The following is a 15,226-nucleotide window of genomic DNA, read 5'->3' as shown; positions in this document are numbered from 1 at the left end:
CGGTTCACTATTGTCCCGGTCTCCGTTGACGAGCCTCGGTCACTCATCGTGTTCTGCTAAGCGATGCATTTCCGTTTTAAAAGTATGTTCGGTTAAATCAGGTTCGATTGCGGTGTTCTTTCAATGTTGTTCTTTGTCCGATAACGTTCCCCAATAAGTTTTTCTGTTCGCTTAGGTTAAATTGTAGTATTTTCTTAATGTTGTTCCTTGTTCGGTCACGTCCCGCAAAGCATTTTTTTTTTCTGTTCACGCAGTTCTCTGTTCACTTGGCTCAGTGTTGATTTCTATTGATGGATTTTTCTTTAATTAGGCTCCATGTTAGTGCTGCTCTCTATTGATGGATCATTGTTAATATAGTCCTCTGTTAATATTGTTCCCTGCTAATATCGTTTCCTGTTGGTGTGGTCTCTGTAATATAGGTCTGCGTTAACGGAGTTGTCTCTTAGCTCGGATCTCAGTTCTGGCGGTTCTCCGTTAAAGATGCCAGCCCCCAAAAAGTGCAGCCAAAAAAACATTATCCAAAATCATGAGGAGTGTCTTGAAGCTTCCAGCATGGAACAGTTCCGGTCAACGTTCAAAGTCTCTCTTAACGCGGGTTCCTGTCAGTGCGTTTCTCTGTTGCCTTCCTCCCGTCAGCCACAGCCGCCTGCCACGTGAGTCAGCGGCCCCATCACGAGGGGAAACTGAACTATTACTCCCATCCCAGGCGGCCGATTTATGTTTTCCTCATGTGACCTGCTCCCTCCTTCTCCTCCTCATTCCCTCCCCCAGCCTGCATAAGGGAGAGAGAGAGAGAGAGAGAGAGAGAGAGAGAGAGAGAGAGAGAGAGAGAGAGAGAGAGAGAGAGAGAGAGAGAGAGAGAGAGAGAGAGAGAGACGCATAAACCTACGTATATCTGCTCTTTCCTACAAAAAAAAAAGTACACCTATGCATTAACAACTGAAAAAAAGAGATAAATAATAGAAAAAGTCAAGACGTGCAATTGAGTGAAGCACATTGAGCAGCATGCAGTTATCACCATCCCCACCACCACCACCATCACAACCATCACCCTCATCACTATCATGGCGGAGAGGAGGAGGATAATGATGAAGAAAGTGTTGGTAATGAGGCGGCGCTCCTCACTCAACACCTCCTGTGAAGTCATTACAGCCTCCCTAATTACCCAGCTGACAAATCCGCCGCGCCGCACCGCACATTTACAGCCGATCAATATGGAAACACACCCGGAGAAACACCAGGAGAAATACCCTCCCCATTCTTGCAGCAGCGGTACCTTCAGCGCCTACTACAGGAGAGGAGGTGGGGGGGGTTCCGATCGTCTCGCGGCGCGCCACATATGCATCGCAGTCTCGCTCGGGTGTTCGCGGGAGCGATTACCACATGCACTTCGGCAAACGAGGCGACCAGTCGTGCCTCCGTCGTTATGAGGAGAGCAGCGGAAAGGGCGTGAGGCTTCCGGTGTGTGTGTGATTAAACGTATTCACAAAGACTTTACCTTCATCTTGCCTTCCTCTCTCCTGTTTCTCCTCCTCCTGTGGTCATCGTAAGCCTTCTCTTCCTTTCAGCACACGTGGTCCTCCTCCTCCTCCTCTTCCTTTCCTCCCTTCTACCTTTAATCCTCCTCTTCCTTCAGTCTCCTCTTCTTCCTCCTCCTCCTCCTCCTCTTCCTTCTTCTTCTCTCCATTCCTGTCCGCCATCACCTCCACCTCCTCCTTCCTCTTTGTTATTGTAATGAGAGTGCTTTGTCAGCTGACTCTGGCTGGATATTCTTCTTCCTTTCAATTTCCTCTTTTCTTTGGGTGAAATTCTGCGAATAGGAAGTAGCGGCACGAAGGTAAACAGGTGCACAGGATTGCAGGAAACAAAACGGAAGGAACACTGAGAAAAAGTGAGACAGCGTAAAAGATATACATGGAAAAAGGAGAGGATAGGAGAGGAGGAAAGTTAAAATTTATTCCTGTCTGCGTTCTTTCCCCTCATCTTCCTCTCACTCACTTAATTCATCCTCCTTCACTCACCCTGCCTGTCCTCCTCCAGCCCTCTCTCAGCCTCACAATGCCTGCCTCTCCACCTTCTCCACCCACTCCACACTCCAGCCTGGCACGGATGCACCGGGTAATGGAAGGCTCCCTGGCAAGGCGACGTGCTTGCATACCTGAGTTTACCTTCACCTGGCCTGGGGTGAAAAGTCGATGGTACACTCTGGGTGAAAACTTGAGAGAGAGAGAGAGAGAGAGAGAGAGAGAGAGAGAGAGAGAGAGAGAGAGAGAGAGAGAGAGAGAGAGAGAGAGAGAGAGAGAGATTCGTGTGTATCATAACAGACTTAGAAGGCAAAACACGCCCTTTGCCCTAACACTCCTGCGCCACTCACTGCTACTTAGAATAACATCAGCATAAACAGCTTATCTTTTTGTTACGTTTTTTTCTGTGTTCCATAATCATCCGTTCGCTCTAAGGGTCGGTGCTCTGGGTGGACGAAGCGTTTCAATTCCTTTCGTGTGTAGTTCCATTATTTAGTGGCGGTCGTTAATCAAAGGCGCCCGCAGACACCCACACACTATGCCACCGGTCACTGCTCACTCCGGGATCCGAACAGAAGGGCGAGACACACTGAGTGGAGCTTCATCGGGTTGATTCGGTTTCCAAAGCGAATCTATTGTTACGAATTAAGCCTGTTTATTTATGTTCATGGCCGCGACGGATTTTTTTCTTTTTTTTTTTTTTTACTATTTATCGGGGATTGCTGCCTAATTCTAATCCGTCAGATTGTGTTTCTGAATTTCGTCACTGAATGTGTTATTGTTATTGTGTTTCCTGAAGATGAGATGAACATGAATTTGCTTCTCTGTTATTATGAGAATGTGTGTGTGTGTGTGTGTGTGTGTGTGTGTGTGTGTGTGTGTGTGTGTGTGAGCTGAGCAAACAAAAGAAACGCATCGTGACGCAGAAAATAAGACTAGACAAACAGACAAGAGAGAGAGAGAGAGAGAGAGAGAGAGAGAGAGAGAGAGAGAGAGTGGTGGAGTACAAAGGCGAAGGAATACAACACACGCATGCACGCGCGCGCGCATACACACACACACACACACACACACACACACATCACTTTATTTCAGTGGTTATCAACACGTTGTACACTTCCCAGGACGGTGACCTCAAGACTTAGAAACACTTAACGTAACCTGACGGGGGGAACACCTTCTTTCTCCCGCAGCGCAATGGACCAACACGAATAGCTGGAGGTCGGGGGACAGGCGCGCGCGAAGGCAGACGGCGACAGATTCGTGACTCAAAACAAAAGCATCGTGACAGCACAAGTGGGAGCGTCCGTCATTCTTCACTGCAAGACCTCAAGTGCGACTGGCGGCCTGGTAAGTGACGGAGTGTGTCAGCAAGTTACCTTAAGATCTGAAGCTCCTGTGGGGAAGTGTCGGTACCTTGATGTGACTGAGGTTGTGTTGATCTCTCGCCAGTATTCTTAAACGCTTTTGTTCTTTAATTAAGAGTATTTTTAAGGGATACAGCGATGATTTATTGAATTTTCTTGTGTCTGAGTTTGTTATTAAGACTATTTTCAAAAGCCACGCATAAATTAGTCTTGTTCTCGTGCGTCTTTTCCCTACTGAGATGAATCTACACCCTTAAAAACTACACACCCTTAAAAACTCTAACTTCTCCTAGAACCTATTAAAAGTAAAACACTAAATATTCACCAGATTTTTTTAAGAATACGCTGCTCTGAGGCAAGCACTGAGAAACAAGGAATGTCATGGCTTCCAATATGATGACTGGTGAGGTAAACAAGTTATGTCACTCGTGATGGCGCAGGCGGCGAGTGGAGGCGAGGCTGCCCACCGCATCCATCCTCTGAGTGGCATTAGTGCAGGAGTCCTTGTCTCATCAGCCTCGGCCTCCACAAACACGGGCTGCTTTAACACTTGTGAATACAAGGCAAAAAACATGGTGACTCGAGCAACTTTTCTGTGAGTTTATTGCACTTCCTGAGGGAGTACTGGCTTAGGATATATATATAATTACCTATTTTGTATTTATCTTTTAGTTGTATTTCTATTTTTATTTTATTTTATTTTTATGAGGGAACTATCAATTATCAGTGGATAATTCGTAGTGATTGTTTAGCATATATTTACGCAGAAATATATGCAGTTTCAAACCACAGCATATTACATACATACATCTAAGACAACTAGGTCACAGTGGGTCAATAGTAAAGTCCTTGGATAGAAACTTAAACTGCAAGGCGTTGGAGCATCTTCTAATGGCCTTAACAATGTGCTTACGATACACAACAATAGCTTAGGCAACAGTGATGTGGATGTACTGCACGCCATCAACCCAAGCCCCTTAAGCGAACAATAACACTCGTCTAGACACACACACACACACACACACACACACACACACACACACACACTCGCGTGCTAAGACCATGACCGTCTGTGTGCTCTGCAGGTGTCTTGGATCAGGAAGAAGGACTACCAGCTCCTGACGGTGAGTCTGTACACACACTCCAGTGACGACCGCTTCTCCATCAACTACTTGCATTGGGTGAGTGTTTGCTCTCGTGTGTGTGTGTGTGTGTGTGTGTGTAGAGGGGGTATTTTCTCATGAATGTAAATATTAATGTATAGTCTCTCTCTCTCTCTCTCTCTCTCTCTCTCTCTCTCTCTCTCTCTCTCTCTCTCTCTCTCTCTCTCTCTCTCTCTCTTTGGCCCTATATTTAGCAGTGGGAATTCCAGGCACTGCAGGTGTTTAGCTGAAGGAAAATGTCACGTTGCGAGAGAGACCAGTGTGTAATGACTCTTGGATTGAAAATATTGAAGTGCAGTTGTGTGCATGACCTAATGAAGGTGACGCCAAGCACACTCATTGATTTAACGGTAATTTTTTTTTTAACAATGAAGATGAATAAATCAAAGTCAATAACATGAACAGTTAATCATTAAGCAATATATTAGCTTCGATTACTAATTAAAAGTTAATAAAAAAAAAACTGACATGGAATAAAAATCATAAACCAATATTTCCTAAACTCTTCAGTTCTTCCTTATTTAATGAATTGAAGTAAGATTTAATTAATTTTCATGTTCATTACAAATCAAGCATTTCAACGCTTCACATGCATGCATATTCACAGACAACAATAATGTTAACGAAACACAGATGAAGCACAACACTCATGATTGCAGTCGTCCAATCAGTCCCTAACATCCTCGTCCATATTAAACACGATGACGCCCAAAATATTTGTTTGCAATTACACACATGCACGAAATATTGCCATACACTCTCATTAAACCCTGCTGGTCATGATGTCGGGCGGCCACCACTGCCTGACACACACACACACACACACACACACACACACACTCGTTCACCATAACACGCCTACAATTGAATAACAAGACTGAGGATGTATTGTGTGTGGCGGCGCAGGTGTGTGCTGTCTTATCCCAGCGGCGAGCTAGTATTGTGGCGCCATTGTGTTGCCATTGCAGTCAACACTTCACCGATTTTTTGAGGCCACGGCGGCTCGGGATGAGAGTCGCGGTAATACGGCTTGAGGGTGGCGCGGCGAGCGGCGGCACGAGGATTGGCGCCCACTCCTAGCGGGGAGCCTGCACCTGCTGCCTCGTCCACACACACACACACACACACACACACACACACACAGTATACACTAGGCACTTTATCCCTTCACCATATTCTTGTGCCATCATTTCCGAAATTCGAAAACCCTATACTGAAATAGATTCCCATAAGACGAGTCTGTGGCAGGATTTGTTGCCCATTCACCCACCTGACTAACCCTGCACGGTATCAAGGATGCTTTATATATATATATATATATATATATATATATATATATATATATATATATATATATATATATATATATATATATATATATATATATATATATATATATATATATATATATATACACACACTTCCAGAAACAGAGAAGCATCCTAAACAACAAATACCTAAGATAGGATCAGCCGAGTGTGAAGGAAGGCAACAGAAAACGAGCTACAAGACCGCTTACGGAGCGAAGACTATGGCATGGTGGCATGAGGTGGTGGTGGTGGTGGTGGTGTTAGGGGGTGTGAAGGAAGCGCACGAACTTCCAGCACCGCGTTATGGCGAACGCAGATGAGGACCCAAGCAAACTAACAGCAGCCATACACACTCTCTCTCTCTCTCTCTCTCTCTCTCTCTCTCTCTCTCTCTCTCTCTCTCTCTGGTGTAAGCATCTCGTCTCCAGGGCGATGCATTACGAAGGAGGGGGGGAAGGGCGTAAAACAAGACGCGGGCAGGAAGGAACACCGTGCCTGGAGGGCAAGATTTTGATGCGGTTTAAGGCAAATACCCATCACGGCCGGGACGCATCACCATCACCGGAATTTTACTGGTAATTCCCGCCTGGAAAAGGCAGGAAGGGATCGAGAAGGGGGAGGAAGGCAGTATTTAGGGCAATGGCGGCGTGGGGAGCTGCGGTAGGCAGGCAGTATTGCTCATTGGATAAAAATAATGACTTTTATGTTTGTTTAGGAGAGCTTCGGCAGGATCCCTTTTTTTTCACGCAGGGCCAATTAAGGAAAGCTGGTGCATGATCCTTTTTTCCCGGTGTTGAGCCAATTACGAGCACCTAGGAGTTGGGCGCCAGGTGAGTGCTCATTTCACTAGTCCGGGGATCGCCATGCCGCCAAGACTTATCTTTCCGACTAACTTTCCATTTCAGCATAATTTATTTTCAAAACTTTCGAGGCGACTGGGGAGCTTTGCCAGGCTTTCACTGAGTATAAATATGCGCTGGAAAGCTGGAAAAATGGCTGGTGCACACACACACACACACACACACACACACACACACACACACACACACACACACACACAGACACACACACTTCTACCCATTCATGTGATGACCTGTGGCATGGAAACGCACAACAGTCACACCAAATCCCCACAAAACACATAATGTAAACACAAATAACAAAAAAGACAAGTAAAAAATGCAAACACGGACATCAGAGCTTGGCGCATCAACATTCATCAAAAATAGAAAGAGAAAGAAAAAAAGAGGCGCAGAGTTTTTTATTTTTTTATTCTGCATAAGATATGTTTCAGGGAGGGTCTTATTGAAGGGGCTTTGTAATTTTTTTTGTCATAAGTTGAACTCCTTAGCACGTAATAAATACATAGATAGATCAATAAGTAAATAAATAAGTAAATGAATAAATAAATATCGAAATGAACAAATAAACAAATAAATAAATGCATACCCGAATAAATAAATACACAAATAAATCAATACATAAGTAAATACATAAATACACACATACATAAATAAGCAAACAAATAAATAAATAGATAAATACATAAAATAAACAACCAAATAAACAAATAAACAAATTCAAGCCCCATCAGCAAATAGGTTTTATTCCCGGTATTTCCACAATGGGAGACCAGGCAGGGAGCGAAGAGCGAACGAAGAGCACCAACCCACGCACGCCTCACGCCAATAACTTCACGCCAACATCTCCAGCGGGCGACCGATGAAATACACGTGGAGCAGCAAACCTTTACACCCACACCTGGCCGCGATAAGAAAGTTTATTGCCTGAAACCTGACCGGAAAAAAAGTGGCTCTCGGCAAAATTTTCTGGAATACTTTAAACTAGTGAAGGAAAGGGAGAGGGAAGGAGAAGGGGAGAGGGAGAGGGGGTGAGGGAGAAAGCAGTGGTGGTGGTGGTGGTACTGCTTCTCCTCACATCAAGCCATCCTCCCAAGTTTTGACACGCGCCTCGCTTGCATTAAATAACCGGGATATTACTTGGAATCTTCGTGGCTTCTAAACTCCAAACAAGCATACTGGTGTATGTTTTATGGGTATATTTCTCTAACCTAACCTAACCTAACAGTAAACTGATTTATGTATCACAGTTTCTCTAACCTAATCTAACCTAACCTAACCTAACATTACCTAACTAAAATCATTAGTAAACGAATAAGTAAACTCGTTCTCTCTCTCTCTCTCTCGCTTTGATTTAACTCAACGTAACCTAACTTGAATCTGTAATGAATATACGAGACTAAAGGATCTCTCTCTCTCTCTCTCTCTCTCTCTCTCTCTCTCTCTCTCTCTCTCTCTCTCTCTCTCTCTCTCTCTCTCTCTCTCTCTCTCTCTCTCTCTCTCTCTCTCTCTCTCTCCTGCGATCACGGAACACTATCAAACACATTCACGCATTAAACGAGTATTAATACAATCTCCAGGTTTTAGCCGTTCATGTGTACTTTCCAACACTGGATTTTATGAGAATTACAGACACATTATTCTCTTACATAATCTAAATCCAGGTCGTAAGAGGCACGTAACTCTGCTAATGGAAATGTATTTAAGATGCCATTTGAATCCCTAGTATCCATCAGTCCTTCTCTTCCTATGGAGTGGTATGGAGTAGTTGTTGGGTACCCTTCAGGGTGAGTGAGGCGCCCGCTGGTTCCCGCAGCGCCCCATACATCAAATCAAATAGTCATGCAGAGTAATTTCATACACCCATGCACACGCTCTGGTATCAGCTCCAGGTACATGTATTCTCTCTCTCTCTCTCTCTCTCTCTCTCTCTCTCTCTCTCTCTCTCTCTCTCTCATCAAAATTCCTTTTATTAACCAACCTTTATAAACAAACTGCTTTTAGATTACTGATCGAAAAAATCCTTCCAATTTTCCTGCACGTCGATAAAACTGCCTGGTGCGTGGCCATGGATCTGAAGGAGGCGCAGAAGGATTACCAAGGAACCTCCATATATTCTACCCATGGCTGTTCCTCCTATAAGCTGATCATCCTGATTCCCCAGCCTCGACTTCTGCTGCTTCCACTGTTCTGTCTCCTCCGCGTCTCAGCTGCTCGTGGTTCCTTTGTGAAGGCAATGGCTGACTTTTTCCACCCTTTTTCTCCCTTCCTCTCTGTCTCGTATATCGGGTGACGTTTATGGGCACCTGCTGCGTCCTCTATCGGTTTTTTTTTTTTAGGGTTTCCCCTGTAATGCGTCGAGTCTCTGACGTGCTGTATCTCGCTCGATGAAATTTGTTCCCTGTGTGATTAGATTTCTGAGTAGAGCGTTTGAGGGGAGCACTCAAGTACAGGTTCAAACACGTTCACACACACACACACACACACACACACACACACACACACACACACACACACACACACACACACACACACACACACACACACACACACACACACACCTAGCAGCAAGTACGGGATGTATCCCGAGGGGTTGTGACCTCGCTGTCCCGGTGCACAGTGGGACCAAATGATAAATTTCTGGCCAAAATAGGAGATTACAGTTTACTAAATTTACACTGGTCCAGCGAAAGTTATGAAGTAGCATGTCGGAATACCGTGGTTATTTCCGGCATAAACCATTCCATGATGATTTTACAGAGCATATAATGATGTTCAGGAAAAGAGAAAATCATTATATTTTTGTTATTTTTTACATGTAACAAACAAAAATGGCTGTAAATAAATGGTTATTATTCTTTTTTAATGTGATAATACAGATATAAGGAAAACGTATTTAATATTGGGTTTTATAATAGACTTTTAGTGAAACGCCTGTATGGTAAGATCGGGTCATATCGGATGCCGATACCCAATTAGTTTGGAAGAATATACATAAATAAACATGTCTGTAAAGAAAAGGGCTCCATATACGTCCACCATTAAGAATAAGAGAGTTTATCTACAACAGCATTCGAATTTCGCGCGAGAAGGAGACTGTGAGGGAGGAGCGCGCGCAAGTTCTCTGTCTTGTCTAACAGCACCACACACACCGCCCAGTGTTTAAACAACCTGATAAAGCCTTCATTAGTCCAAGGTTAGACCTACCATTTCTGTACTTATATTATGAATATATAGAGAACGTCCAAGTGTGCATGTAATAATATATAATGCAAATTTTGGTGAAAAAAGTAGAAGAAACTGTTAAGCCGTCACGCAAATATAACAAAATGAATAAAATAGTTAGCCCTAATAATTAAAAGGAAATCGTACATATTCAGCAGTAACTTGCTTAATATGACTTTACTACAAACGCAGACAAGTATAGATGTATTGTTTCTTTAATTTCAGATGGCGGGGATTGCTAGAAGTGTTCTATTAGACAAGTATATATCACGTAGAGACTGCCACTCATTTGAACAAGTTATTTCTAATGTATCAGAACATGAGATATTGCATCACCACACACCGACACTGGCACCTGCAGCAATTTCAACCTTTAAAAATGACTTCCAGACACGATGGAGAAAGGCAAATTACATCAATGCCAGGTTCCAAAAGAATAATATTGTTTGTCTCTCAAAGGAATTAAAATTACAGGAAATTGAGGACAGTACACAACATGAGATCTCAAACACCAGTGAAGCAGGTCATTCAAAGAGAGGTCGATCATCTGCAGACTTCAAAACTGCTAGTGAAAGAACAAAGCCAAGAAAAACAGAAGTAAGAAGAAATATTCAGCAGAAGAGCTTGTCTTTGCAGCTCAGATGAAACTTTGGAATTTTGGGAAAAATCATGCTGCGAAGATTTGTAAGGAGCAGCATTAAGTATCCCTACTAGGTAAACAAAAATGATAAAGAAATTGGTGAACAAAACTGAAATTCCTCTGACTCCACACGAGGCACTTTCCATAATGCTCAATACAAACATGAGCAAAAGTACTTACAATTATTAAAGAACCATCCATAAGGAAAGAAACTGTACACTTTATCCATCCTACAAAAGTGTGGTAGAAGCTACAAAGACTTGTTATCCCCCGGGCATTAACATCAGTGATTTTAAAGCAGAAGTCCCTCTCCAAAACTTGCTTGATAAAACTGCCTCAAGTCTACTGCTTTCTCAGAAAATGGTTGTTGACCTAATCAGATCACAGTCAGCACATACCGTGCCACTCTCTTTTGAACTCATCAGTAAATATGGTTTTGATGGCAATGGAAATCATTCTCTCTATGCCATGAAATATGACAATACAAATAGTGATGTGAGTGAAACTAACATGTTTGCAACTTTCCTATGCCCCCTTAAGTTACTTGAGAAAAGAAGCAAGATGACAGTCTGGCAAAACCCTGCCCCATGCTCATCTGTTTATTGCCGCCCCCTTACATTGCAATTCATCAAGGAAACTCCACATCTTATTCCATCTGAACATGAATTCATTAAAAATAAAATACACAACCTGATACCAAGTGAAGGAGAGGGTAATACTGTATACCACAAACTGATTCTGACCATGGCCGATGGAAAAGTACGCCAGGCACTAACCACCACTGCATCTTCCACTTGTTATTTATGTCAACCTGTCACAAAACCCTCTGGAATGAATAATTTAACTGTAATAAAAGAGAAAGTAACATCAACAGAACATTTAGAATTTGGTATATCTCCTTTGCATTGACTAATAAATACCCTGGAATGTGTTTTGCATATTGGCTGCCGTGTGCAGGTAAAAACATGCTGTGTAAAGGGAGAGCTGCCAAAAAATACTGTAAAGAAAAGAAAAGAATTCAGAGGGAACTAAAAGAAACACTTGGAATTAATGTGGACTTCTCTGCACAAGGTAGTGGCAACACAAATAATGGAAATAGTGCAAGAAGGTTCTCTAGTGAGCCTTCAAAAGCTTCAGCTATTACAAAAGTGGACGAACAACTTATCCATCGATTGTCAGTTATTCTGTTTGCTTTGAATTCTGGTTATGACATCGACACTGAAGCCTACAGGAAGTATGCTGAGGACACAGCACATCTCTGTGTGACCCTCTACAACTGGTATTATATGCCAGCCTCAGTACACAAGATGCTGATGCATGGCTCAAGTGTAATCCAGGCTTTGAACATTCCAATAGGGCAGGCATCTGAGGAGGCCATTGAGGCCAGACATAAGGATGTCAGGAATATACGATGCAGCCATACATGCAAAATATCAAGAGTAAGAGTGAATCAAAGGCCCTAAGTGAATTCTTAGGGCACCACGGCAAGCAGCCTCGGCGGGGCTGCCGCACGCTGAGCCGCAGGTGGGATGGAGCCTCCTGCAGCGTTGCGGCGCGAGCCACACACTTCAAATGATAATTCAGTTTGTTTCCAGACATTTTATGAAATCACACTTCTTGCTCAAGATTTGCTGAACATGAAACTGAACCACATCCAGGATGACCCGACTCAGTGTTCACGAGCATGGCTGTCTGGGCCTGATATTGAGCTCAGACCAAGAAAAGAAATCATTTCCTGCGTCCAGCATGTCACCAACTCTCGGATTCCCTGATTTTTTTAACAGAAAACAGCAACAGATTGGAAGTCACGCATTGTATTTCAGTAAATGTTACAATGTTACTAAGTGAGCTGTGGCCCAAACATCCTGAGTGAGTGAGGCCTTGATCTGTGACACATCTGTCCTGATAATCGCCTGACTCGAGGCTCTTATCACCTGAGTTTTTTTTCTGCTTCAGTAGCAAGTGATTGTAAACCCCGTACTGTGAGTCCGCCATCACTGACATCACTCCGCCAAAGAGGAAATTAATTTGAACTTCCACACATAAGGGAAACTGCAGGAAGCCACCAGGCCTACACATGGCTGTCACTTACCGTCCCCATCCATCAATATGTGTAATAATATAAAGATGCCTAATGACTCAGCATTAACAACCTGACTATTGCGTCTTTCACTCCTCCACCATTCATCTCTCCTCTGGGTATCCATTCACCACGGCACAAGCGCTTCCTTCTCACGGATGCACACTTGTACTTATTCCCTTTTCACACTAGAGGGACACGTTTTGGCTTCACCGCTGGACTCTGCCTCTAGATAAACGAAGCATGCAGAGTGAGGCGGCCAGTGTGAGGCGGCCAGTGTGAGGCGGTGCAGGGATGAAGGGAACAGGGTTAAGAACAGTGGGTGGTCATCAAACACATGACCTGACCTCGTTTCCTGGCCTTCAGACTCAACGGAATGGAAGTTATGGGAGGCGGGAAGTTAGACGATTTACGCTGCAGAGAGAGAGAGAGAAAGAGAGAGAGAGAGAGAGAGAGAGAGAGAGAGAGAGAGAGAGAGAGAGAGAGAGAGAGAGAGAGAGAGAGAGAGAATACATGTACCTGGAGCTGATACCAGAGCGTGTGCATGGGTGTATGAAATTACTCTGCATGACTACTTGATTTGATGTATGGGGCGCTGCGGGAACCAGCGAGCGCCTCACTCACTCACTCCTCCTCCTCCTCCTCCTCTTCCTTCGCCGCATGTTCTCGACAAGGGCACACAAATGGTCCTCAAAATACCATTGTTATATAAACTCTCTCCAGCCAATATGTTCTCCTCCTCCTCCTCCTCCTCCTCCTCCTCCTCTTCCTTCGCCGCATGTTCTCGACAAGGGCACACAAATGGTCCTCAAAATACCATTGTTATATAAACTCTCTCCAGCCAATATGTTCTCCTCCTCCTCCTCCTCCTCCTCCTCCTCCTCCTCCTCCTCCTCCTCCTCCTCCTCCTCCTCCTCTTCCTCCATGCAAGAGAAATAAACCTAAATGGTGGACAAACAAGATTGAGTCACAACTACTGCAGAAAAATCGTGCCTACCGTAAATATTTGTCCTCTCAGAATGAGGCTGATAAACTAGAATACGACAGACTCCGACGCGAATCAAAAAAGCTCATTAGACAGAGTAAGAAGAATCTAGAAATGTATATTGCAAGCATTGCTAAATCCAATCCCAAAGAATTTTACAGTTACGTTCGAAATAAAAAAGTCATTACATCTCACATTAATCACATTACACTAGATAACGGTAATTTTGTCACCGGAGAAACTCAGATCGCGGACACACTGAATGATTATTTTGCTTCAATTTTTACAGAGGAAAATACTCATACAATCCCCGAACCACTCCTTATGCTCCACAACATAACCCCCTTAAGTGTCTGCGTTTTTCATGAAAACGAGATAATCAAAGTAATTGATAAGATGAAAACTGACAAAGCCCCCGGCCCAGATGGTATTGCACCACGTGTCTTGAAAGAAACTAAATTCCAAATTTGTAAGCCCCTTTCGTTGCTTTTCACCAAATCATTTAACTGCGGTAAGGTTCCCGAGGATTGGAAGTTAGCTAACGTTACCCCTATAGAAAAGAAAGGCGATAATTCACTTCCAAGTAACTACAGACCTATCAGCCTTACATCTGTAGTATGTAAACTAATGGAAACAGTAATTCGCAATAATTTAGTGAACTTTCTAGAGGAAAATGATTTAATCAATGACTCGCAGCATGGCTTCCGAAACAGACGTTCTTGTCTAACTAATCTGCTTGATTTCTTTTATGATGTTTTCACCATGTACGACGAAACAAAGGCAGTAGATATAGTGTATCTAGATTTTCAAAAAGCTTTTGACAAAGTTCCCCATAAGCGGCTACTAGCTAAATTGAAGTCACATGGTATAAATGGAAAACTTCTCAATTGGCTTGAAGACTGGCTGTCTGAGAGAAAGCAGCGCGTTGTTTTAAATGGTAAATTTTCAAACTGGCGAGAAGTTCTAAGTGGTGTACCACAGGGATCAGTGCTCGGCCCTGTTCTTTTCCTTATTTACGTTAATGATATCGATGAGGGCCTCACCTGCAAAGTATCTAAGTTCGCTGATGATACAAAAATAATGAATAAAGTAGTCACGTCTGAGGATAAAAGAAAATTACAATCTGATCTTGACCACTTAGCCACTTGGTCAGACAAGTGGCAGATGAGCTTCAATGTAGATAAATGTAAAGTGTTGCACATTGGTAATAACAACGATCACACTGATTACTTAATGAACGGTACCGAGCTTCTTAAGGTTAAGGAGGAAAAGGACTTGGGCGTTATAATTACCTCAGACCTCAAGTCAAGTAAACACTGCTCGGAAGTAGTTAAAACAGCAAATAAATTGGTTGGGTTTATTGGTAGGACTTTCGAATTCAAATCAGAAGGGGTAATTCTCACATTGTTTAATACACTTGTCCGACCTCTACTTGAGTATTGCGTCCAGTTCTGGTCACCCCATTACAGGAAAGATATAGACAAGCTGGAGAGAGTCCAAAGAAGAGTTACCAAGTTGATCCCACGACTGCGGAACAAGCCTTATGAGGAGCGCTTGAGGGAACTCAACTTG

The 15,226-nt window shown here is 43.4% G+C and overlaps 1 long non-coding RNA gene across 3 annotated transcripts in view; it reads left to right on the top strand.

Annotated features, from left to right (window-relative positions):
• Window positions 1–15,226, top strand: part of LOC135097200 (uncharacterized) — a 54,384-nt gene that overhangs the window by 22,790 nt on the left and 16,368 nt on the right. For all 3 annotated transcript variants that reach the window (XR_010265457.1, XR_010265456.1, XR_010265455.1), the window contains exons 2-3: window positions 3,218–3,374; window positions 4,477–4,572. This is a non-coding gene — a long non-coding RNA (uncharacterized LOC135097200). The remainder of the gene's footprint in view (window positions 1–3,217; window positions 3,375–4,476; window positions 4,573–15,226) is intronic.

Source organism: Scylla paramamosain, unplaced genomic scaffold, assembly GCF_035594125.1.
Source record: "Scylla paramamosain isolate STU-SP2022 unplaced genomic scaffold, ASM3559412v1 Contig14, whole genome shotgun sequence".
Taxonomy (NCBI): domain Eukaryota; kingdom Metazoa; phylum Arthropoda; class Malacostraca; order Decapoda; family Portunidae; genus Scylla; species Scylla paramamosain.
The sequence above is the reverse complement of the archived record's forward strand: the minus strand, read 5'-3'. Positions and strand labels throughout refer to the sequence as shown.